The following is a 27,206-nucleotide window of genomic DNA, read 5'->3' on the forward strand; positions in this document are numbered from 1 at the left end:
TACTTCTAGAAGTGTGAAATATTCTTACTTCCAATGACAATGGAGCCAACATCAGTAAGAATGTTAGCATCCAATATTTCACTGGTTGCACAGGCTTGAGCTGAGTTGCATTTATCTTAAAAATAATTGTAGACGTTACGACACTGCTTAAATGGTTTAGGAGAATCAACAAATTTGGCCATTACCTTCTACAACAAGGTACAAAATGGGGATTTAGAGGGAATAACTCCTACTTTTTTTGATACCTGACACCAAGGATCTTACATTCTAAAAAAAGCAAGGCCTCCTGGGAAAACCTAAAGTAAGTGTTTACCCATTTCCCCCAGTTTTGAAAGACAGTAAGAATAAAATAAAAAGAAACGCCTGTCCACATCTTTTCTTAGTTTCCTCACAATGAGACTAGCTTCCACGTGCCCTCCTGAATTTTAACTTCAATCCGAGTATCTCAAAGTTGAGTCAATATAAAATTAACCTCAGAGTAAGATAAAGCAAATGAGAAACTTCGCCATTATCTTGTCAGCTCGGGACATGATGTAACATTTAAGGTTTTATGGTCTTTGAGACTAAACTGGAGAGTTACACTTTCTGTCAACAGATTTCTACATCTTTCTAGAATATATATTGCAGGATTATGAAGATTAACCAGAAAAGAGGAAAAAAAATGCTTGCATTATCTTTCGTTCCTTCTTCATTCTCAGGGAAATATTTTGGGTGGCAAAACTGAGTGTGTACTTTGGCTGAGTTCCAGGGAAACCTTAATGTGGGGGAGGGGAAGGACAACTGAGTAACATGATCAGGAATCTGATGACCATGTCTTTTTAAGCTAGTGCTTCTCACTCCTAAGCTGGTGGTCAGCTGAATCACGCAAGCCCTATAGAGAGGAGGCAGTCATTACAAAGGTAGTTCCCAGGCTTCTTTCATTTCTAGAATGAATATACACAGCGGTGAGGCTTGGGAATCTAGTTATCAGTGTTCCTAAGGTACCTTCCAATTCTAAGACTCTCATTTAGCTCAGATCTTATGAAAATAAAGTTCTGCATCATCAAGAAGTCTCAAACTACAAGAGTGAGTGGCAAAACCCTGCTCCCAACCCACCCAGATAATTCCCATTACGAACCCAGATCATTGGCAGATGTGGCTTATTTTTTCTTATCAAGCCCTGACTCTGGCATCTGTAGGGAGGGGTAGAATGTTAACAGGTCATGAGAAGAGTAGAGGGTGGTAAGTCCTATTGACATATTCCATTCTTACAAATTAAGTCGGATAAGTAGAAACTGACATTTTTAAAACAACTTCTGCATAGAGTTTTTACAGTGCAGTTTACACAGGCAGTTTAGCATATATTATCACTTAATCTTCAAATCAGTTTTGACCAATATTTGATGTTACGAATGAGGAAACGTAACACGAGGGAAGCTAAAGCAGTTATCCAACACCACACTGCTAGGAAGTGTAGGGGCTGAGTGCTGACACCTGAACAGAGGTGTGTTAACTTCAATTCTCATGCCCAACAGCATTTATTTACTTATTTGTTTATTTATCAATTGTTTTAAAAAAATTGATTCTAGAGAGAGGAAAGGAAAGAGAGTAAAACATTGATGTGGAGACATCGATCGGTCGCCTCCTGCATTCACCCCAACCAGGGTCGAACCCGCAACCTGGGTATGTGCCCTGACCAAGTATCCAACCCGCCATCCTTTGGTGCACAGGACGCTGTTCCAACCAACTGAGCCACACAGGCCAGGGCTCAAGATCATTTCAATGGAAGATGTCTAATTAGGAAAACAATATAATAGAGTTATGTCTAATTTGAAACAGAATTCCATGTCCTTACTCTTGAAGGAATTCATTTCCTCTGGAGCCAAAATTAAACAATTCCTGTCATTGAGTTAAGCGCATTGTGCATTAAGGAAAGAAGTGATGAAAATAATCCTGAATGACGCAGACATAGAAAAACTCGGAGAGTAGTGATGTGGTGGAAAGACTTCAGAGTAAGTTGAAGACACCGTTTCCAGCACCCAATCTGCCACTCACTAGGACATAATCTTGAGAAAGGCACACATAAAATGTTCTGAAACTCAGTTTCCACAATGGAAGAATGCCATTACCTAACATAAATCCCCATAAACAGTGCTATTTTACGCTTTTCAAGATTGTCACTGATACTACTAGCCATGCCATAGAAGAAAGTTTTAGAAAGTCACTGGGTATTCTTCTGAAAAAGCATTTTATTTCTCCCACTTACAAAATACAATTTAACCTGGCAATCGTACAGTGGACAGCCTTTAACTCCTTGCCCATTCAATGATTATCATAGAGAAATAAGATGACTGAAGTAATTTCACTTGCATGTTCAGTAGGACATTCAAGTAGACCAATTCTTGAAAAATGGACCAAAAATCTACTACCAATTCTATGTATACCTTTTGGAAGAAAATTTTTATCACAGTCACTGAATTAGGTTTTCATTATGAATAAATATGTCCAGCATTTCCATGTAGAGTAAAAAGTACAACTGTGAGAACAAGTAAAAACGAGATTGCACGTATCGCAGTCATGATTTCTTAACTGACGTGCAGACTATCTCAGGGAGACCCTGAGCTGGGCTGGGAACTTTCACCGAAAGCTGTCGTATTTGCAATGCCCATCTCCCCTACCCTCACCCCTACCCCCAATTCCACCGCACTCTTCATCCACATCACTATTTGAGCTTGCTAATTTTAAAAGGCACATTTTTTAAATTCAAAAAAGGAATGTTAAATTCTACATTATTCAATAAAAATTGATCAAGTGCCTATTATGGGCTAAAGACTATGCTAATCCCTAGTAGTCATATGGGAAGCAAGGTGGACCTGGTTCCCATCTCAGAGTTTCCAGTCAGATAGGGGAGGAGAGAAAACTGTCTGTAACACTAACTTAAAGAACAGTAAGTGCTATGATGGAAGCCCAGAGGATTATGGGGGAGTGATAGGGAATAATTGAGGAGAACCATTTTAAGATCAACTAAGTCTCACATGTGCCCTGAAAAATAATGTCCACGGCATTATCCACAATAAACATTTCACAAATGATTCTGACTCTCAAGTACATATCAAAAATCATGTACACGGGTTTCTAAAAATACCGAGATCCCCGAAGCTATTCCATAAAACTCTGACTCTTTTGGTCTGGTTATCACTTATTTTAAAAGTCCCAGACACATTCATAATGCATACCTCATTTGCAGCACCACTTCCTTAATTTTTTTCTTTCAAGGCTCAGTTCTAGAAACTTCTGATTTTTAAAAATGAATTCCAAAATTAAATGTGTAAACTGAAAGCTGCCTAGCAAGATAACAGACATTTCTTTATATCAGTGATGATGAACCTCTTGAGCTCGGCGTGTCAGCATTTTGAAAAACCCTAACTTAACTCTGGTGCCATGTCACATATAGAAATTTTTTGATATTTGCAACCATAGTAAAACAGAGATTTATATTTTTGATATTTATTTTATATATTTAAATGCCATTTACCAAAGAAAAATCAACCAAAAAAATGAGTTCGCGTGTCACCTCTGACACGCGTGTCATAGGTTCGCCATCACTGCTCTAAATCGATCAGCAAACTGTAAAAAAATAAAATAAAAATCTGCTGTTGAAAGTTAACAGTGGCCGGAGACTTTTGTTGCACCACTTGTTGGAGTGAAAAAAAGAAAACTATTCACTAATGACTACCAGACACGACGTTAAAAATGCTTTTCGGATTCACATTGAAATATTTAATCTTGCCTATCCCAAATCATCTTACATCCAGGCTAGTTTCCTCCTCAGCTTTAATCTTTTGGCACTTGCAAATGTTCTTTGGCTGCGGCATTGTGACCAGACATTCAATTATTTCCTCAGCAAATCGCAAGCCCTAAGCAGTTCAAACACTTGATCTCTGCTAACCATCAAAGGTTTTATGTTAAACTCGCACATTCCATCTGTTTAAAATTGATGGTGCTTATTTATTATGTGCTCGGTGTATCAAGAAGAAGCAGCCAACTGTTTCCTAATTTCTGGGCCATCATAACTTTACCAACCATCGGTGGAGGGTCGTAACAATGAGGAGCGGTGAGGTTCTTTACTGGAGGTTAGGGATTTTCCGTGGAAAGGTTGTCTCCTGGTCATAAAATTAGAGAGAGGGAAGCATTAAAATGATTACGCCCTAAAAATGACTTAGGAGAAGTGACAGGGTTTTTTTTTTTTAACCTAAATATTTTTTAAGTACCAAATTTGTCACTCTTGGAAGTTATATGTTACTAACTGTAAAATCACTTTATTGCGGCAGTAAAAGAAATGAAGTACTTTTAGCCAATGTTTTTCAATAAATCAGGAACTTTGCATGCAATCCACATTTTATTTGGTTATATGGACGTCCTTTTATTTTGACGGAATTGGTACAGACTACTGAATCACAGAAGGAGGTGCTTCTGGGAAGCAAGCCCCCTCAGCTCAGGATGTGGGTTTCCCCTGAGGACAATAGGCCTGGGAAACTGACAGAAAGGGGAAAAAAAGCAAAAAGAAGTTAAAGCTGTTCTGGGTGAACTGAGAAAAGGGGTAGTCACCTAGGATGGATATTGCTAAAGCCACACTCTCCCATATGGTCATTTATATACTCAACAAATCCAATGGTTGTTTAAATTGCTTTAATTTTAAATATTCGCCTATTTGGTTTGCAAATTAATACATAATTGCCTATTAGCCAATAGGTTATAAGATTATGTAAATTTGCCATAGAGTTATTACTGACGTTTTTAATATTTGAGGAACTTACAGGCTTTATACTGTTGTTTTATGGTCATTTAAAAAAATTATCAATGACATTACGAAGAGATAGATAAAAAGGGGGAAAATAATAAGGGAGGACAATCACAAATCTTTTAATTTCATTTCTCATTGGCATTTCACTTAAAAATGTTGATACTGTTTTAAACTGTAGGTTGTCAGTCAATTACTTAATTCACAGTGGATTTGCAAGCTTCCTGACCATTGCCAACTTGATTAATCGAGAACTAACTAGTTGTTGCTGAATGCTGGCCTGAAGATTGATGATTGTCAACATCCTAGGCTTGTGTCAACCTTAAAGAAAGTGACTCAGACACACGTCCATTATACAACATTTTCCCCGGGCATGAGAATGACTTTTAGATATAAAAACACAAGAGACAGAAAAAAAAAGGACGGAAACTGAACACCAGAAAGAAACCCTTAGATTTTTATACTGGAGCATATCTAGTAGTCAAGAACCCAGCTTAGTCACTTTGTTAATGGACCACCAAGTATATCATCATAATCTAATCTAAGTCAATTACAACTAAACCACCACAGTAAAACTGCCATGTGGCAGGGTAGCCTGTTTAAGGCAGCAGAGCCCTGTAAGTGCTTTGGAACTTTTCCAATCTGAGCTGCAAAACCAAAGACTAAAATCAATTAGATTCTCTCCCCCCTATTAAAAGCTAGTACATTTTATATATGCACTAGAGGCTCGATGCATGAAATTCATGCAAGAGTAGGCCTTCCTTCCCCTGGCTGCCAGCACCAGCTTCCCTCTAGCACCCGGGACCCGAGATTCCCTCGCAGCCCCGGCTTCGTCTGGAAGGTCGTCCAGAAGGACATCTGGTCTAATTAGCATATTACGTTTTTATTAATATAAATATATATGTGCGTATATACATCTGTGTTTGTATATATGTGTGAATATATCTACACACACCTGTATACAAATACATTTGCATATGCATACATAGATAATAGATGCATTCATACAAAGTAATTTTCTAAGTCTGAGTGCCTATTTTTTAAAAGCTTTGGAAGGGAGGGAGAAATGCATTCCTTTAATTCTGTTACTCTATAAGGTTTTCCCTCTAGATATAAAATATTGTTACAATAGCAATCCTAACTCAGTGGACTTCAAGCTTGTCTTTAGCTGTCTTAAAGCAAACTGTGGCATAGTTAATTCTTTTCTTAACCCACAAAAATTGAATATATCACAAATCACTAATTATTTGCTGAGTATCTCTTGAGTTTAAGACACTGTGATGGCCTCCCTTGAAGATATAATAAAGTGGTCAGCTAGTTAGGGAGATAAAAAAAATGAACATATGAAATGTTTAAAACAAGATTGCAAACATCAGTTTATAAGAATAAGAGATAAAATGCCAAAAAATGGCGTTTGATTCATTTCTGAATAAATTGTATGAACTGCTGTGGCCACAGGGACCCCCCAGGAAAGAGGAATACTATAGAAGACCCTGAATTGCTCTTGTAAGATGGGTCAGTTTAGGGTAGGAAAGGAAGAGCTTACTCCAGGTGAGTGAAATGTGAAATCAAAGCAAAATGAAACACAAAATACAAGAAAAACAGTGTTTCGAAGTTAGATTTCAATTCGTGCTTTATATTTAAATTGTTCTCCAGTTATAGAATTTAGGTAATTCTAACCACTAATGATTCAATGGCATGCACTCTATGATATTGATTGAAATAAAACATTTACTAAGTCAATTATCAGGGATATTTACTTGAACAATGCAATGAATTGATAACTTGGTTATTTCAGATTCCCTAGTAGCTTCTGTGTTTCAACGTGGCAGTTCCAAGCAAATAATGAGAGAGGGATAAATCTGCTCATGTTTAAAACAATACAGTAAATATTGCCCTGATTCTTTGAAGGCCTATTGGGGTATTGACCAAGATCTACTTTTTTTCCTCATACGTTTTGACAAACTAAATGTAAGGCCATTAGCGCTCACTGGTCTCCCATTTGTTTTGCAGGAGCCTATACACATTCTCAAAGATCACTGTGCATAAACATCTTACGGATTTTTATAACTCGCTTTATCTGGGGCGGTGCTCAAGTCGTCCACTGACCACGTTTTGTGAGACACTGGTGTAGAAAACTGGGGTCTTGGGTGATAATCCAAATGATTCTGTGGCAAGGTCAAATCCTGGCAGTTTAATCTAAATTAATTTTATGACAGAGAGACTACGCGGGTACGTGAGAATTGAGTCGCACGTGATTCTGACGGAGTTAGAATTAAGTAGAGCTTCTATTCTCGTCAGGACGGAAACGCCGAGCAAGAAGTGGAGAGCCACTGCTCTCCGCACAGAAGTTAAGAAGAAGCCCTCCATAGCAGTTTCCACGCTGGGGAACGTGGAAGGGGTCGGTTCCATGCAGCCCTGCCCTCACCTCTCACCGCCCTCCCACTTCTTTGGGGGAAAGTATTCGTGGCTGGCCAGCCAGCCAGCACCTATATGACAATGATCGGATGTGACATCCTGCTACTCCTGCCATGCAGTCACTGAGCAAGCTCGCCTCTCCAGGCCCAAAAAGATTCTCCCCAAATGGGACATTGCTTTAGACTGGAAGAGACCGAAGGACTTCTTGGTGTTCCCTTGGGATGTGGATTATATCCCTGAAATAATGTTAACCGTGATACATCCAAATGGAATACATTTTGGCCTCTCTTTCAAGCAGACAGTGAGCAACTTCGATGACAAACAGCGTATCTTGCTCATCGCTGTAACCCCAGGCCCAGTAAGCACTCAATAAATGTATACTAATCACATACAGGGGTGGGCAAAGGTAGGGTTACAGTTGTGAGTACATGAAACACAGAGTTAATAAAAATGTTGTGATAATCATAACCTGCGTGTCTTTTTCCACACAAACAACTGTAGGCCTACTTTAGCCACCCCATACACAGAAAAGTCATCACCCTGCCCAATTCGGTCCTGAAGCTGCTACTGAGCATGCTCATAGTTGGCCAATGCAAATATGTTCAGAGATGTCACCAACCAAACATGGTGAAGAGCGGGGAGCAGAATGAAGCTGGTAGATCTAGAAAAGTTGAAGGGATGAGCAGAAACTGTTTCTAAGGAGATGTGCAGGAGAAAGATTTCAATTATATAATATTGTGGTCAAACGAACAAAAGTAACATCTCATAGAGCAGAAGTAATAAAGACTTTTTAAAAATTATTTATTATTTAAAGTATTACATATGGATCTTTTTTCCCCCATAGACTTCTCCCCACTTGTTCCCATCCCCACCCCACCAGCACATCTCCTCACCCTCCCCCCCACTACTGTGTCCCTGGGTTATGCTTATATGCATGCAAATCAGTCCTTTGGTTGATCTCTGATCCCCTTCCCTGCACCCCCCTCCTCCCGCCTTCCCCCTGAGGTTGGATGGTCTGTTCGATGCTTCTATGCCTCTGTATCTATTTTAGTTCATCAGTTTATGTTGTTTATTGTATTCCACATATGAGTGCGATCATGTGATATTTATCTTTCTCTTACTGGCTTATTTTGCTTAGCATAATGCTCTCCAGTTTTAAATGTGAGCCATTATTTTAGAGGAAATATTAATAGTAATAGGGAACTTAAAATCATTTTAATCTAGTAATTTTAAAAAGAAAACAATGTAAAGTACTAATCATGAAATATGTTAAAATTAAAAACATGGAACATAAACACAAAATGTAATTAATAAATAGTAATCAATAAAGAATAATACTTTGACACTCTACATATACACTTACAGCCAATAAGTAAAAGTAGAGGAAAACTAGCTACCACTGCTATTTTTACCACATCTAGGTACTATTCTCTGTGTTTTACATGTATTAAGTCACTTAATATTTCCAATAACTGTATAAGATAGACATATCTTGGGTCCATTTCATTGATGAAAATACTGAGGTATAGCAAAGTGAATTTACCTATATATAAAAGCCTAAGCAACGGAACGATCAAACGACCGAACGAATGGTTGACCAGTCGCTATGATGTGCACTAACCACTAGGGGCAAGACGCTCAATGCAGGAGCTTCCCCCTGGTGGTCAGTGTGCTCCCACAGCAAGAGGACCGCTGGCGAGTACAGCTGTGGTGGATTGAGCCTCTCCCTCCTCTGCAGCACTACCAAGAGAGGCTGCAGCTCCAGGTGCAGAGGGGCCAGGATGAGTGGGAGCTGCAGGCAGGAGCAGCAGGTAGCATTGGACTGCTGGTTTCGGCTGATTCCCGCAGGCCACACCGAGGGACCCCAATAGTGCATGAATCCGTGCACCAGGCCTCTAGTCTGTTAATAATCACCCAACTAGAAGAGCAGGAGCCAAGATGTGAAGTAGACTAGGCATTTGGTCCCAAGTCTGTGTTCTTAAGTCCTTTGCTAGTGCACTTCTCTCAAAGAAGAAAGAAATAATAAAAGAAGACTAAGGAGGAGGAGGAGGCGGAGGAGGAGGAGGAGGAGAGGAAAGAGAAAGAGAAAACAAGTTTTTCAATATATTGTAAGCTTCTTGAGTATAGCCATTATATCTGACTTGTCATTTACACTCAGGCACCTAGCATGGTGCCTTACTCACCATTATAATAACAATAGTTAATATGCACTAAGTACTTACTGGGTAGTAAAATGGGAATATTTATAATGACCCTAATAATTAGAATAGCTAAATGTCTTTGAGCATTTATCCTGTACCAGGCACTTTGCTAAGCACCTGACATGAATGAGCTGGTTTAAATCCACAGATGAGCTGGATGGCTTTGTTACACTGAGAAAATTATGAAAATATAGAACCCCATGAGTAAGTATGGGATTGATAACAGTATCCTCATCACAGTGTTTTATGACTATAAATAAGTCCCTACAGGTAAAGTGTTAAACACTTAATAAAATGAAGTAAATTTACAGTAAACTTTGGCTGTTCTCATTGATTATTGACATAAATACCGTTATCCCTGTTTTACAGATAAGGAAACTGAGGCACACAGAGATTCAGGGGCTTGTCACGTTCTCAGAGCTTGGAGGTGTGGAGGCCAATCTGTGAGGTCAGCCAGTGTGACTTCAGAATCCTCCAGCTTGTAAATGCTCAACAGAAACCTGTTGACTGCAGGCAGGCAAGCAGCAATGAATACATGAGTTGGGGAGATATGGGCAGATAGAAAAGAAGTAAGCCATGTAGAAATCGAAGAGGAGAAAACTGAGATACTCGGACACAAAAAGGAGCAGGGAACTGAGAGATGAAGAGAGGGGAAGGATGAGAAAGGGTAAGGAGATGTGAAACAAGAGGAGAAGTTCATTACAAGAAATTCTCACATAATAGTGAGGTCATTTTCTTTTCATCACAAGCTGCAATTAATTTAACAGTGAGCACGCAGAAATATGAGACATCATACTGAGAAAATTAAAAGCAACTTGAAAGCAGAGTCACCTTGAAGTTGGCAAAACTCATTATATCACGGGGCAAAGATAATAAGAAAAGCATCTGGTGACATGGCTCCATGATAAAAAGTTGTGATACCTCCAAGCTACAGTGTTTTTAGATGTATGTGCTCTGATGAGGCCTCCCCCCGCAATGGGACAGATGAGAGTTTTGAAATTTGAAAGGTCTTCACAAAGGAATCCCCCACATTAAAAAAAAATAACTTCTCTGATTAAGCAAAGTAGCCGAGAGAAAAGTAGAGAGAAAGAGGATTAACAGTCCTAAGATTGGGGAGTTTTATGAAAACGGCTGTGGAGGTTTACCTACAAGGCTTTCTGGAATCTGAGCAAAAATCATTCATTCTCAGATTCTTATTTTTCACTTGGATAAAACCAGTAATCACTTAAACTTGTAATGATGCCAATACAGGTATATTATTTTCTTAGGTCCTTAGACATTGAGAGGATTGCCTGAGATGTTGCTTTACATTAAGTGTCTGGCACAGTGCCCCATACATAATAAATGCTCACTTAATCCACGTAAGCTATTTTTTCCTGGTGCTAGAAGTAGCAGGGATAGAGACTGCATATTTCCCGAATAGTGACGCAAGGAGTCAGAGTCCCAGAGGTCAAGCCATGTGGTGCTAACAAGTACAATGTTGAAACCGTAGGTCATGGAGTTGAGACTGAGTAATACTGGAAGTGAGCCAGGAGCTATGCAGAGCTCTACAATGAGGTTGCTAGGACGAGCATGGATGGTTACACACAGAGGAGGAAATTTCTGCATATGTGGCAACAGTTCTGGGTAATGGAGAAGAATAAAATGTGGTTGTAACTGGGGGAATTACAGGCATGGTGAAATATGCATGGAGGTACCCCAGAAGGAAAGCTGGTAAGTGGCAGGTGAATGATTAGTCATGCTGGCATGAGTCCTAAGGGGAACAGGAGATTAGCAAGTGACAATGGAGAAAAAAGTGCTTGACTGAATGGTAAAGAGAGTAGTGCAAGTAGGAGGCCGGGACCTGGAGAAGTAAGTATGGTTTGTTGAACAAAGGAGATAAAACTATGGTCGAGATGGAGCAGTGAGGAGTGATAAGAGAGCCCAGCAAAGAGCAATGAGATAAGGCATCTGAGTGGTGGTGGAGACAGACCTGTTGAGGGGGGAAATGAGAGATTCTCCCTTAAGACATATTGAGGGTAGGAGAAATAAAGTGAAAAAGTTTAAAACAGTGGGGTTGTGAAGACTGCCAAATTACCTTTTTCCTTCCATGAAAAGACAGTCTTTTCAAGAATAGGCATATTACTTCTATAGCCATTAAAATAAACTCTTTAAAAATGTTGTGATATATTTAATGGTAACTAAATGGATTTTAAATGTTCACAGCATGGGGCGAGCACCATGAGGCCAGTGAATGCTTCTGTCTCATTGACCACAATATTCTCACTGCTCAGAATTCCTGTTATATATAGAAATTCAATAAATATTTAGTAGCTCACTGGGCTTGACATTCTTTCAAAGCCAGTTACTACCAGCAGTCTTTGGAATAATGGAACAACAATAACTCTCAATGATTGCGTATTTCTGTGTGCTAGGCATATGTAAATTGTGCTTCCTTTGTATTAAGACACACTTTAAGGTAAAGGTATTAGTACCCTCATTTGCTAGTGAGAATACTGAGGATCAGAAACATAAACAATCTGAGCAAAAATCACTCGCTCTCAGATTCTTATTTTTCACTTGGATAAAACATGTTATATTAGGATGAGACTATACTTAGGAATTGTCAGGCTTAAGGTCAGAATTCTTCACCCAAACTTGGGCATCATCTGGCTTGAAGGGTGAAAGGTGTTGGACAGTTCCTACTGCAGTCCTCCATCCACCCATGGCTGGGAACAAATGCAACGATTCCCTTGACCTTAATTCTCATGGCACATCTAAGACCTAGGCATCATTTTCCTGAGCAAACTAAAATGTAGAGCCAGTAGGAACATTTCCAAGGTCTTTCAACTAATCTATATATATAAATCTATATATATAAAAGCCTAAGCAACCGTTATGACCAGTCACTATGATACACACTGACAACCAGGGGGCAGACACTCAATACAGGAGCTGCCCCCTGGTGGTCAGTGTGCTCCCACAGCCAACCTCCTGCGGTCCCTCCCCCCGGCTGACTAGCCCCGATCGGCCCTGATCGCCAGCCAGAAAGTAGGGCAAAATTTTTAAATGATTTCATTTGACATTTACCCTCAAGTAGGTAATTTTATGTGTAGTAAGTAGTATTGCTTTAAACAGCAACAAAAAAAAATTAAAGTTTCCATTTAAAGTAAAAACATTTCAGTAGGGGTTATTTGGATAGTTCACGAACCTCCTCTATGTTTTATAAACCTTCTGTGTTACAGAAGAACCTATGAAAGTAATAATGAGAAAAAATGTTTTGTGTACATATAAATATAAAGGCACAATGAAAAGAAATGTAAATAAAATAACCAAATTATTCAGCTGTTAAATATATAAGACCAGCTTTAGAATATTACTGACATCCTAAACATAAAAATGTGTGGGAAACTATAAAACCGACTAATAATTGGATGCTAGCTTGTAGAAATTGTCTTAATTTACATTTTTATTATTGTTTTAAACCTTTTTAAGTATATTCAACATTCATTAAAAAGTTTAATCCCATAATTGATCATCTTCTCCAATACCACATGGATATGATTTTAAAATAACTTTATATATATGAGCAATGATGTTTTCCACAGATAAGGTATCATAGCTAACACATCCATATCCCTATAAAAATATGAATTAGCTTGACAAAAAATATATTCATATTAAAAAGTTAAATGTAATATCATAAAACCCCTACCTAAGAAAAGCCATAAAGTTAAACCATTCATCACACACATTTAATGAGGCACTGTTCATAATATTGAATATCTCCTACAATAGAAGACATACAGCAAAAAGTCTTCATTCTTAAGATACCTTTTCCTGAATGTTTATGTCAGGGGCTGGGGCCATATAAGGCCTATAAAATCATTTGGTCTGGCCCTGCCAAGACATTAGGGGTGAGTTAATTAAATGTTTGATCAAAAATAGTAGGCTAATTTTAAGTTGATGATTTTGTATGATGTTATACATACCCAAATGGCCCTTAGGCAGAAAAAAAGTTTCCTATCCCTGGTTTAGGTAAATATGCTTGAATTAGAAAAAAAAATTATATTATTCTAATAAAAAATCAGATTTTTTAATATCCAAAAGCAGTTTGCCCTTAAGAGGTCATTACTAACTTCTTAAGCAATGTGTACATTTATACTATCAAATATTTGAATCAATATTCATCTTCTAAGAAAAAACTTTTCAAAATTTAAAATGAAGAGGCTAGCTCAATCCCAAACAGCCTAAATCTTCAAACTATCACTGCACTAGAAATGCCATGTGCCTTACTGAAATATCTGTTTTAATTCTCCCCAAGTAAAATCCCAGCCACAATATACAGTGTCATAAAAAGCATTTGCAAATACTTGGCTTTTGAACTGCATAATTCAACTGTTTGTGTCAACTACACAGCTCAACTATATGTGCCAACCATTTATCTTAAATGGATAACAAAATATAGAAGTATAATTTCTGTAAATACAGTTTTAATGTGTGTTGGCTTTGCACTTTCTGTGATTTAAAAGTAATTTCATTTTTTGAAAATTAAACAAAAGATGCATCTGTAAGTTGTAAGAACTATGCTTCCCTCTTTCCTTTATTATGTAACATATAGAAAGAGATGGAGATGGAGAAATATAATTGTACACTGAATTGGTCCAAAAGGGCTAATGTAATTGGTTCTCTCATTTTATAACTAACTTCGATTGTTTTATAATTCTACATTTTATAATGTTTTGGGGGACATTACAAAATCAAACAAATCCACATTGCAGGGATGTAATCTCATTTCTTTTTCCCCTAATAGTCAAGATATCTTTCACTCTTGCAGATAAATGTGTCTTCCACAAAGAAGTTTTTGTTTATGTGTGTGTGTTTTTTTAGTGAACTTTACCTAATGTCATTATCACTCTGGCATATGCAGTGAACATGAAGTTTCCCTTAAAGAGAAAATTCAAGAACAGTAAGTAAATCAATTTCAGAATTTCCCACTGACATCTGCGATATGGCTACTGAATAAATGTCTTTTCTCCACCTTCTAGAAGAAAGAGTTCCTATATATTTTTAGCAATTTCAACCAAATTACAAACAGCTCCAAAAGTCACTTTACTGGGCAGCTCCTGGGGAAGAAATTCCCTTACAGGGTCCCTCCTCCACCGCTCCCCCCACAACGGTGCCTTCAATAGCTGGAACTCCTATAGAACAGATCACAGACAGTGCCTGCCCAGGCTGACCAATCTCCAGGGCAGAGTTTTCTTTTTTCCCTTCCAGATACTTCGTGTTAACAGCTTGAGGGCGTTCAATCAGCACCGCTTTGATCTCGGCTGGAACTATAATTATTTAACATTGTTACACGGATTTCTATAATCCACCCCACCATTAAATCCCTTTTACGTCCTCATCTTCTGAGGCCTAATCTGCATCCGGACACTTAGTTTGTCTCCTCTGCTGGTCTCATCAGGAGCCTGCATTCTCCAACATTCCAGCTGACAATTTTCTCTCACTCTTTTCTTCATTTTCTCACAAATTGAAAACTACAAAAAATGCCTTGTGCATTTGGTCTGTTTTTAAGAGCCCCCTATTGAACACTGGGATCGTTCACCATTCACTGCAAACTTTATTTTTCCCAACTCTATGGAATTCATGTACTCAGGGTAGGTTTTATTAAAAGAATGATAAGCATATATTTGATTTTTAAATCGATTTTTGTAAAAGCATGCGCAACAGAAAGTAGCCAATGCTGTGGCTTTTTGAAAACACGGGGGGAAGGGTTTGGTAACATTTTGCAGTTTCCTATTTCTTCTTCAGAAAGTGAACCGAGCAGTTCTGGACGGGCCATCCTATATAATAAAACCCTAATATGCAATTTGACTGAACAGTGGAATGACCAGTCGCTATGACACCCACTGGCCACCAGGGGGCAGATGCTCAACGCAGAAGCTGCCCTCTGGTGGTCAGTGCACTCCCACAGGGGGTGCACTGCTCAGCCAGAAGCCGGGCTCACAGCTGGTAAGCGCAGTGGTGGTGGCAGGAGCCTCTCTGCTGCAGGCAGGTGGTAAGGAGCAAGGGGTCCTGGACTGTGAGAGGACGCAAGCCAGGCTGAGGGACACCCGTCCCCCCCAGTACACGAATTTCATGTAACAGGCCCCTAGTAAAATAGAAAGATATAAAAGTGACTGAGAATAGGAATCTCTTGAGGACAATTTAGTAAGAATGTCTGGAGAGGTCTCTGAAGGTAGGTCCCAAGAAAAGGGGGAAAGAGAGATAGGAAGGCAACTCTGAACAACTTTGAGGCCCTCTAAAAACCAGAGGGCAGTCCAGAGTAGAGAGTCCAGGAGACAAGCTAGGATTTTAAGCCCTTTAAAAATATTTTTTAATATTTTAATATTAAATATTTAATAGTCAATATTTTATTGAATTCAGAGAGGAAAGGAGAGGGAGAGAGAGATAGAAACATCAATGATGAGAGAGACTCATTGATTGCCTGCCTGCTCCACACTGGGGATCATGCTGCAACCCAGGCATGTTCCCTGACCCGGAATCGAACCCTGACCTCCTAGTTCATAGGTCGACGCTCAAGCACTGAGCCATGCCAGCTGGGCTTAAGCCCTTTTTGAGTAACTATCCTGGCCCTATTTTTTAGACAACTCTGCAATTATACTATCCATGTCTCTGTTATTTTTCTGTCCATGTTTTTATTGTATCTACTTTAGTAATTTATTCTATGATTTTATTATTCACGTTTCTTATGTCACCCTAAATCTTTTGTGGAACAACACTGAGCATAATCAACCAGTAAATTATTTTTGAAAACCTAAAATAGTTTAGCACTTCAAATTCAGCTGAAAGTTTAATTCTAATCAAGGATATTGAATCCTATAAAAGACTCTGATTTTCTGAACAAATTAGATACAAACTGATTCACTATTTCTCTGGCCGTTGAAAACTTAAAAGAATTCTAATGGCGAAGAAACAAGGTTGAAAGCAGGGTGAGGGTGATGTCATGTTCACATCACTTGTATATCTCTTTGTGCGAGTCACTCTTCTCAGCGATGCACTCATGTGATGCTCAAGAAACCCTATGAAGCAGGTATATTGCATTTCTATGTTACATGTGATGCTCAAGAAACCCTATGAAGCAGATATACAGCACTCCCATGTTACATGTAATGCTCACAAAACCCTATGAAGCAGGTATACAGCACTTCCATGTTACATGTAATGCTCAAGAAACCCTATGAAGCAGGTATATCGCATTTCCATGTTACATGTGATGCTCAAGAAACCCTATGAAGCAGGTATACAGCACTCCCACAATACAGATGAGAACTTTGAAGGGAAGAGAGAGTAATTTGTCCACGTTTACTGAACTGTTAAGCAGAGGAGAATTTGAAAGCATTTTTCATCTAAAATGGTGTCTCCCCTACTGCCCCTACAAGCTTCACTTACTAGCAATGTGAGATTAAGTCAACTACCTAACTACTCTAAGACCGACCATCATCACCTGTTAACGAGGGATAGCCAACTGGGCTTGTGAACATTAAAGAGGTAACTAATGGACCATATCATGCAGTACCTAGGAAAGAGAAAGCATCCGCCAAGGGTGTTGCTACCCTCAATGGGAGTCCCAACGGGGTCATTGATCAGCTATATTAGTAAGTTTTTTAAGCCTCAATATCTTCAACTATAAAATAAAGCACAGTGGCTGTGGTCAGGATGCTCAATAAATTATATATGTTATGATTATTACATGTGCTTTCCAGGAAGAAACCAGATAAATGATAAAATAAACACAGTCACCAAAAATGTTGGGACCTAGAAAGGGAAACCTTAGATTTTACAAACATTTTATTGAAGCATAAATTAAGTTTGATGAACAGTTTTAAAGGGAAAGAAAACTATTTTTTTCCTTGCTTGCATTTTAGGGAAGGAAAAAGACAACTCCAAGTTAGGTGAAGTGATATTAAAATATGTTAGCAAATAACAGGTGCCATCATTTGAAAAGGGGCACATTGTATAAAAAAAAACAGACAGAAAGAAGTAGTAATGAGCACTCTCTGGGGTCAAGGTGCTTAATTTTAATTCCATGAGGATTTGTGTTGTGATCTTACCTAATGTTCCTGTGCCTCAGCTCCCCATTGGTCAAAGGGGAAACAATATTCCTAGAGTCGTTATGAGGGAAAACAATGAGAATGTGCTTGCTCCTACTTCCCTAAGCCTACAGTAGTAACTGGCACATAGCAAACTCTGAGTAAATATAGTTACTAGAGACGTAAATGGAAAGGGGAAAACTAAAAAGTTCCCAGAGCAGAGTTTTGTGACCTCAGCATTAATTCTAAATAGCTTTTCTTCTGATCATTTGAAGAAAATAACACTAAAAAATAAATGTTTTAGGTCATCTCATTTAATGATTTTACCTTCATCAGTACTTTTGTGTGCACGTTTTATGATTTCTAAAAAAGAGTGTCAATGAAGTGAATGGATAAAATGTCATAAATTATAAAAACTTAATAATATCAAGTACTCAAAGGAAATCAGAAATATTAATTTCATGTACTTTTAAACCATGTTTGAAATATTTAATGTATTTTTATAAGCTGTTATATGTCATCTTCACTTGATTTACTATTTACCCTATTAAAATATCTCATAACTATATTTACATTTTATTATGCTTACCTTTAAAAGTAAAAAATGAGTTAAATCCAGAAAGCTAACTAATAACCTCTTCTTTAGTTTAAAATGTGCTAAAATATTCTACTATATATTAATCATAAATTATTGGCATGAAATGTTAGCCTTAAGTCATATGAGTTTTTGAAATAATTCATTTCCATTTTCCAGAGAGAAAAACCTATTTTATAAAATATTAATTTTGCCACACAATTGTAATTATGATTTTTAATGAATGAATAATGTGGGCTTTTCAAAAATATCTAGTTCTTTAAAATCGAAGAATATTTTCCAATAATACACATCAATGTGAAAAAAAAAAGTATTCTATATGGTTGAGTGCTTTATAACATGTCATATTTATATTCAAATTTGGTACGAAATGTAATGATAATCATTAAACTTAATGACTTAAAATAGTTCAAAGATCTTTTAAACAATGAATAAAGCATATTTTCCTTGCAGAGTAAAATTAAAGGTTTTTTGTTTATGTGACCATAAGAAAACACTTGCCTTTACATTGCTCAAAAAAAGTGTGTGTGTGTGTGTGTGTGTGTGTGTGAGAGAGAGAGAGAGAGAGAGAGAGAGAAATTCAGAGAAGAGACTCTGAAAGGAAGAAGCTGTACAGCCTGCTCCCAGAGCCAGTTCCAGATGACGCCTACCAGAGCCAGGTCTGGGTGGGGAAAGCCCTCCTTAGTCCTTCACCACTTTCAAACCATTTTCAGAGTGAACACAAACACTTACTCATGGTGCTGACCACTTTCATTTTACCCAAATCTCTATTGTGTTTTGACAGAACTACCACAATAGGCTGTTGCCTGGGTGACTCACGCCAGTCCCTCTCTCACCCCTAACTACATTAGCCTCTATAGTAACGCCAGGTTGTTATCCGCCCTCTGCCTACAATGTTGGAATGTCTTTCTCCTCTTCTCTTTTCCATCTGTCACCTGTTTCCATGCTCACAAAGTACGGAGGCCATCCCTGGCCTCCCAAAGCAAGAGACAGGTGTCTTTCTCTGGGCTTCCTTTATGATCTTCCATGACTTGCAAGCCTCCATTCATCAGCTTTGGTAAAATTCCTGTTAGCGAGAAGTTAAGCCTCTCCTTCTTGAGACCTTTTTCTTTATTCCCCCGAAATTCTGCAAGAACCTCCATCAGCATTATGTCTAACCACCAGCAACCCTTCCCTTGTCCCTCTGTGCAAGCTGATCTCTTAGCTGCCTCCCCATCACCACTCACACTTGGCAATAGATGACCTTCCTCTCTCTTCGCTACCCCTGCACACTGCACAGGCCTGTACAACGAAATCCATAAAAATGTGTTCTATCTCATCATTTGTCTGTCTTCAACTTTGTACTCTGAACTTTTTGAAAGTAGTCTGACTACAAATCATTTTTTTATTCTTAGAGTCTAGCACACAGTTATTCTTCAATAAATGCTTAAACTAATTAAATTTATTAATTCAATGTGGGTCTGCAAAGGTGCAGGAGATAAGTATACAATCTGGCATGCATATGCAAATTATATTTATAAGTAAGTTACAAGCTCCAAGTATCAAACTTAGAAACAAGTGCAGGAATTTATTATGACGACAGAAACAGAATAATCCCCAAGGTCCAAATGCAGTCCTGAGGTTAAAACAACAGCAAATATAACAGTAAGAAAAGATTTGCTGTTGTCAGTTTGAATACTGAAAAGAGAGAAAATAATATTTCTAACCCATATCAAATTTATAATAACTTACTATCTAACATATTATCAAATTTAGGATACCAATTGCATTAAAAGTGATAAACCTCAAAAAACTCCTATAACCTATTAGGTAGACCAGCTATTAGGAGATAAAACTTGAAATAATAAAATTTAAAATAAATGACAAAAACATATTATGCAAAACCTGAAGATATGATAATGGCAGGAAATAAAATATAACTTCAAAATAATTTATTGCCCTAACCGGTTTGGCTCAGTGGATAGAGCATCGGCCTGCGGACTGAATGGTCCCAGGTTCGATTTCAGTCAAGGGCATGTACCTTGGTTGCGGGCACATCCCCAGTGCGGGGTGTGCAGGAGGCAGCTGATCGATGTTTCTCTCTCATCGATGTTTCTAACTCTCTATCCCTCTCCCTTTCTCTCTGTAAAAAATCAATACAATATATTTAAAAAATTATTTATCAAAGTTAATGGGTAGTTGGCTCAGAATAGTTTAATACAAGAATATAAACTTCTTTGGAAGCATATCTCTAAATTCTAAAGTTTGAAAGATTCTTTTTTTAATATAGTGAATTTTTATTGTGATTACATATATATATAAAATAAAATTTGCTATTTTAACCAAGGTGAAGTTTACAATTAGTGGCATTGAGTACACTTAAAATGTTGTATAACCATCACTACTATTCATTTCTAGAACTTTTCATCATCCCAAACAGAAATTCTATATCCATCTGAGTATAGCCATAATGTAAAAACTTTCAAACTTGCACATTTGATCTTCCTAAAAAAAATCTACTAGATAATTTACAATAGTTCCATCTACCAGTTAAAGCTATTCTAAGAATTTTTCAGAATTAAAGATTCTTAGCTAGAAATAGGTGAATAGTAATGAATAATTTTATTAATAAATAGATCCATGGAAATCCAAATATGTTATTTATGTATCAAGAACACTTCAACCTAACACAGTCCAGTTATGGTATCAAAGCTCCACTTTAAAAGTTCTAGTTGAAAATCACTAATATTGGTTGCTCTAGGGATTGCACTATGCATCTTAATTTTTCACTATCTTTTCAGACTTTATATGAATTACTTCAAGAAAGATGCAGGAACTTTGTAATAGTACAGTTGCATTTCTTCATCCTCTTTTCTACTTTTATCATATACATTACATCTATATACATTTTTTTAAAAAAATTTTTATTGAATTCAGAGAGGAAGGGAGAGGGAGAGAGAAATAGAAACATCAATGATGAGAGTCATTGATTGGCTGCCTCCTATTGCATCTCCAATTGCAGGAGGATTGAACCTGCAACCTGGGCATGTGCCCTGACCGGGAATTGAACCATGACCTCTTGTTTAATAAGTCGACACTCGACCACTGAGCCATGCAGGCCAGGCTTATGGGAGCTTTCACTGTAATCAGTTGATTTTGCTATGGGAGCAGGGTATAGGACAAGAAAAAATAGTCTGTTATCTATTTTTCTGGGAGCATGATATATTTACAAAATTTGACACTGTATCCATTTTCCAGCATGATACTTGAAGGAAAAGGTCACTGCAAAGTTAGGTCCAAAGAAAATTAATCTCAAAACCATTATCCTTTAGCTTGAATTTCTCAATTAAGCTTATATAGTACAAGCAAATTAGGCAAATTCTATAACAATTCAGTATCTAAATAGCCTTACTTCCCATTCTTATACAAATGAACAGAAATAATAATAATAATAAATGGTATATTTTATGCAGTATTTTATAACTCACGGACATATCTTTCCAAACCATACATAAGTACTTTGCCTTCAGCCTTTTTTGTTGTTGTTGGATTTATATGTGCCCTAATTCTACATGAGAATGCCAACTGAAGTAAGGGAATAAGATAGAGAACTTTTTCACTCCGTTTATGTGGTATTCTGTTCTACAGAGGGTAAAGCTTTCATCTCTTAATCCAGTATCCACTTAACTACACTATAGAAGATTTATTTTGACCCCCCTCTTGTTTCATAAGGAGCTCAAAAGTCTGTAGCAAATTTTGCCACTTTTGTTATAATGTTTTTCTGACACCTCCCCCCCAACCTAGTTCTTTCTCTCTCTCTCCCCCCCCTCCCCCAGCCTCATTTTCATATGGACACAAAGCATTGGGATAAAATGATGGTTCATTATAGTAGTACAGAGCTCTTATCTTCATCCGGCAAGAGTCATTTCCTTCCAAAGATTGAAATGCAAATGTGAAAATTAATGATAACTGCATTATCTGATAGCAGAGATAATACCAATTCACTGTCAGAGTAATACACAGTCATTCTACGATTTCCTCCGCTTCTCAAAATATTCTTCTTACTGTCAGACTATATCTATGGTTAACTATGTTTCATAGGTTTCTGTTAATTTACTTCAAATGGCATTTCCCAGATCTTATATCTACCACATTTTCCCAATCAAAAAGGAAACGAAATCAGAACTGTAATCTCCAAGCCCTTCTTTGGATGAACTAGTAAGGAGAAAAAAAAAAAAACCTGTATCATTAGTGTGTGCTTCTACCTCACAGTGGTCTTGTAGACACCATTCCACTTTCTGCAAAACACTCCCACCTTCTTAGTTTAATGTAAGGCACAAAGCAGAACTAGCCTGGTCATGTGAGTGCATCCATAATGTTAAACAGCAACTGAATGAGGTGACTTGTTTATGATTTCTTGACCAATTTTAGTCCAGATGCAACAAGTACACATGTGTGATTTTACGCTAGACAACCATTCCTGCAAAGTATTTACATTAAAAAAATTTCTTTAACTGAATCATGATTTCACTCTATCTGAATAGAACAGAGTTAATGTCGCCCTATGGTGACTTCTACATAACAAAATTATTTTGCAAAGTTAATTCACAGTACACGTGTTTAATGAGGACTTATCATTAAACAGGCATTGTAAGGCATTATAAGGGCTACAAAAACACAACTGCCAAATGATACTAAAAGTAATATTAAGAGCTATTTATTAAACATGTATAAAGCTTTGAGCTCTTCTGTTTACATAGAAAATGTCAATAATGATGCAGATATTATTATTATTATTATTAGCCCCATTTTATAATTAAGGAAACTGAGGCCTTGGTGAATTAATAACTTATCAAAGCCACACAATTGATAAGTGACAAGGTCACAATGTAAATGGAAGAAATGTTTTTGGTTTTCTCCACTCTTACACTCTTCAAAAATAATTTACCTCATGGAAAGTTAGACGAATCAATCTGTAATATATAATATAAAAGTTATTTATAATTGTATTCTACTAATTCATCAAAGAGTCAATAAAGGTTATTTTCTTTTGCATTTTTATTAAAATATCCCCAAATATCTAACATATAAATATCAAAATCTACTTAAATAATACATGCTTTAACTAATGGACATAAGACACTGGGGGGTAAGGGAGGGTAGTGGTTTGTCAAGGGCGGGGGGGGGGGGGGAAAAGGATACTTATGTAATACCCTTTGTAATACTTTAAGAGGAAAATAAAAAAAAAAAAAAAAAAAAAAAAAAAAAAATAATACATGCTTATCTTGAAAAGTTCATGTCAAAGAATCTAAATAACTGCTTGTCCTAAATTTTATATCTGTGTATATTTGCATTAATACACATGTACTTATTTGCATAATTTGAGTTACATGTTCCTTTTTTAAAGCTCCTGGAAATTTCAATTATAGCTGCTGTAAGTCTGATGGTGAGACCTAGATTTACTCAATATTAAACCAGAAAAATAAAATTATTCAGTATTCCCAAGTGTAAGGGGAAGTAACAATGTTTATAATAACATAACCTAGAGAGTTAGCATTCTTAGAGTTAATGTAAGTAAGATATGACTTTTATGGTGACTCTTTCATAGTGATAAACCATGAATTTAAAACCATTTTTCTGAATTCTCTTCCCCAAGTCTCCTTCTAAATCTAAATACATAAGTTAATACTCTAGAACAGTGGTTGGCAAACTCATTAGTCAACAGAGCCAAATATCAACAGTACAATTGAAATTTCTTTTGAGAGCCAAATTTTTTAAACTTAAACTATATAGGTAGGTACACTGTTATTAACTTAATTAGGGTACTCCTAAGGCTTAGGAAGAGCCACACTCAAGGGGCCAAAGAGCCGCATGTGGCTCGCGAGCCGCAGTTTGCCGGCTATGGCTCTAGACTTTGTCCAGGGATTATTCCAAAGATTTATTTAAAAGATAAAGCCAGAGATGTAAACACTATTCCAAATAAGGTCAACATTCTAACTATCCGTCACTGTTTTAAGGAAAGGGAAACCCATTAACATCTGCTGAATCCCATGCTCTTCCAGGCGCTGTGCTAGACACTTTCTATACATACCATCCCTTTCAAATTTCACCCTCATAACAATGTTTCAATGTAGTTACTATTCTTTCCATTTTACAGATAAGGAAACTGAGGCCTGGCTGTTTAATATGCCTGAGCTCACAAGGCCCCAAGTATCAATGTGTGAACTCAAGCACAGATTTGTCTGACCCTTTAATTTGTACCTTTTCTTCTGTAGTTTAGGCCATTCTCTACTTTCTAGCTTGACATACTTAATTAGTGCATCAATGACTTCAATGCAACACAGGAGTAATTAAAAGAGGTTGAGGAGAGAAATAGCATCAAAAGTGTGTGGGCAGCATCATACAACACCTTTGGACTTCTCCCTAGCACCTTTCAAAATTATTAGTACACAATAACTATTGATTGATTGATTAAGTGTATAAGAATATTGGTAAACTGAAACACTGCAAGGGTGATAAAACATGAAACTTGAGAGGGTAATAAAAGAAAAGAAGAGGTATTTAATGTAGGCAGAAGTGATATAAGCAAAGTACAGGCAAATACAGATGAAAAGGAGAAAGATTGGATAACAAGTACCTATGAATTAGGTTCATATAATTAAACATTAAAGAATTTCACACCACAGAAATGGTTTCAAATGTAAGGTAATTTTGCAAAAGATGTTTAGGTCTCACCCAATCCTAAGAGTGAACAAAGGTCCAAGCAATTACTAACTGTGCCTTTTAGTTGAATAACAAACAAAGGAAAAAAAGTTTTCACTGTAAAGCTGGCATTTGATAAAAATAGAACACTTCAGATAGGAGTTGATTCATTATTGAAATGAGCCATCAAGAAAGGTTGTGGAGCCGTCTTCAATCAAACTCTTTAAAAATAAGATAAATCCTAATCTATCTTAAATGATGTCAGCTCTATGCCTCAAATTCTTTAGATAATTTCCTTGTCCTTTTATTCTGTCTATTTTTAGAGAAAACCGTCTATCTTAGAGTGACTATCTGAATTGGGGGGTAGGAGGACTTCAACATTAGGAGACCTTGAAGTCACACCTGGCTCATTACCTCATGTCTTAACTAATAATTTGTGTTTAAATTCAAAAGTAGATGAATTTTTGTGGAACCACAGATACTACTATTGGGCTTTCAAAAATGCTGAGAAGAATTTTAAAAGGTTCTGCTTCAAGACTCAACAATTCCAAAGCCATAATAATGACCACGTGCATTTTATGGGTATACTTCTTACAAAATCCATAATATGATTTTCTGCACTTGACAACTGGGAATACAGGCACAGAGATATTAAGCAAAATGCTAAAAATCACCCAGCAAATTAATGGCAAATCCAGAATCTGAAGCTTAAATGCTTAGAATCCAGAGTTATTTTCTAACATGTTTGGAAATGGTCATTAAAACCTGAATAATTTTATCTCAATACAGTTGGAAAGTACCAATAATGTTTTGTGAAGAACAAAAATCTGAGTGAAAGTATTGATAACATCTCTATTTATGTAATAGCAAAAGTAAAAAAAGTCCTTTATACTTTCTCCTGATTAAAGGAGAGACATAAATATTCTACCTTAAAAAACATAAATACCCAACAGATATTCTTTTGTTGATCCTCATCAAAAAGTTTCAAAGTAATTAAACTTTTTTTTTTGCAAAATAGGGGAAAATGTTTTATCAATTTTACTGTACATATTACAATTTTTCTCATACACGTATCTGCTTAAAGACATGCATTTTTCTTTAAAGTTTTTACATATTCATATGTGCCACAAAAAAAGAACATTTCTCCACTGTCAACTAAAGAAAATTTTCATTAAATCAGACAGATTAAATTAATTTCACTTAAAAGTGAAAAATCATATCCTGAATGAAGTTATACTTTAACTTACTCTTCAGTATTTTTGTACATTTTTAATCAAAGGCAGTCTTCCCTGAATTGAAAAGACCGAATTATGCAATAAGGTCAGAATGCCAGAAGTCCACATTTCCTTTTAAACTCTTAAACTGTGGTTTTATGGTACTTTATATACGTAATACACTAGAGGCTCGATGCACGAAATTCGTGCAAGGGGCTCGGCCCTCGCAGCCGCAGCAGCTTGCCTCAGCCCTTGCAGCCATGGCTTCGTCCTGAAGGTCGTCCAGTAGGACATCTGGAAGATCATCCAGAAGGACATTTGGCTACCTGGTCTAATTAGCATATTATGCTTTTATTATTATAGATTTTTATCCAAAATCTTGTGTAACATTATGCTATGGTACATAGAATACAAACATTTGTGTGTCTCATGAGTAATATTAGAAATGACATCCTAATAATCAGATATAGGATATCTTCATTTTTGTTTGCATTTTATTTTACAGCAGCTGGTTTCAGAAAACTTCTACCAGAGTTCCTCTCCTCTTCACACACAGCGGAGAGCAAACTGCAAAGTCACACAAGGCTGAAAATGTGATTGAAATGTAGGGATCTCTCTTAATGAAAAATGTTACTGCTTTGAAAATTATGGCTAAAATCACTTCTAAACTCACTTATATTCTTAAGCCCTATGACATAATAGTCTCCATTTATAAATATACCATCAATTGTAAATTACATTGGCACCAAATACAAAGGTGTTGTTTTTCCACAGAGCTTTTATGAACTTTATATATTTATATACAATTATATTGGTGTTTTAGAGTATTTTGAACAGTTTTTGTTTTTCTTGAAATGGTAAGATGTCGGAATCTTTAAAATTAAATTTAATTTTCATTCATGAAAATGAAAATGTTGCCAAAACCCTGACTCTTAGTGAGGCATCTGTTGGTATTTTCTAAACTTCTAAGTACATATTGGGACTCTTTCTATGACTACACTGAAAATTTTTATTTGAAGTATTATTGTGTATTATTATTACTGTTCTGAAGCTTTAAAAATATGCCCAATTTGAATACAGATTTAGCATAAGGATTTCAGTTCAAAGAAAAAGCAAGTAGAGTTGACTAATTCTTCTATGAGTATGAATGAAAACAAGATGAAGACTTCAAGCAAAGGTAACCTTTGGTTTTTATAATTTATCAAAAAGATAAAATTTTCTTTAGATAATGATGTTTATTTA

The 27,206-nt window shown here is 36.8% G+C and overlaps 1 protein-coding gene across 3 annotated transcripts in view; it reads right to left on the bottom strand.

The window, feature by feature from the left end:
- Nucleotides 1-27,206, bottom strand: part of ZFPM2 (zinc finger protein, FOG family member 2) — a 425,162-nt gene that overhangs the window by 283,919 nt on the left and 114,037 nt on the right. The window lies entirely within an intron of this gene.

The sequence above is a fragment of the Myotis yumanensis genome, unplaced genomic scaffold (assembly GCF_028538775.1).
Source record: "Myotis yumanensis isolate MYYU_CA2020_CCGP unplaced genomic scaffold, mMyoYum1.0.hap1 SCAF_15, whole genome shotgun sequence".
Taxonomy (NCBI): Eukaryota; Metazoa; Chordata; class Mammalia; order Chiroptera; family Vespertilionidae; genus Myotis; species Myotis yumanensis.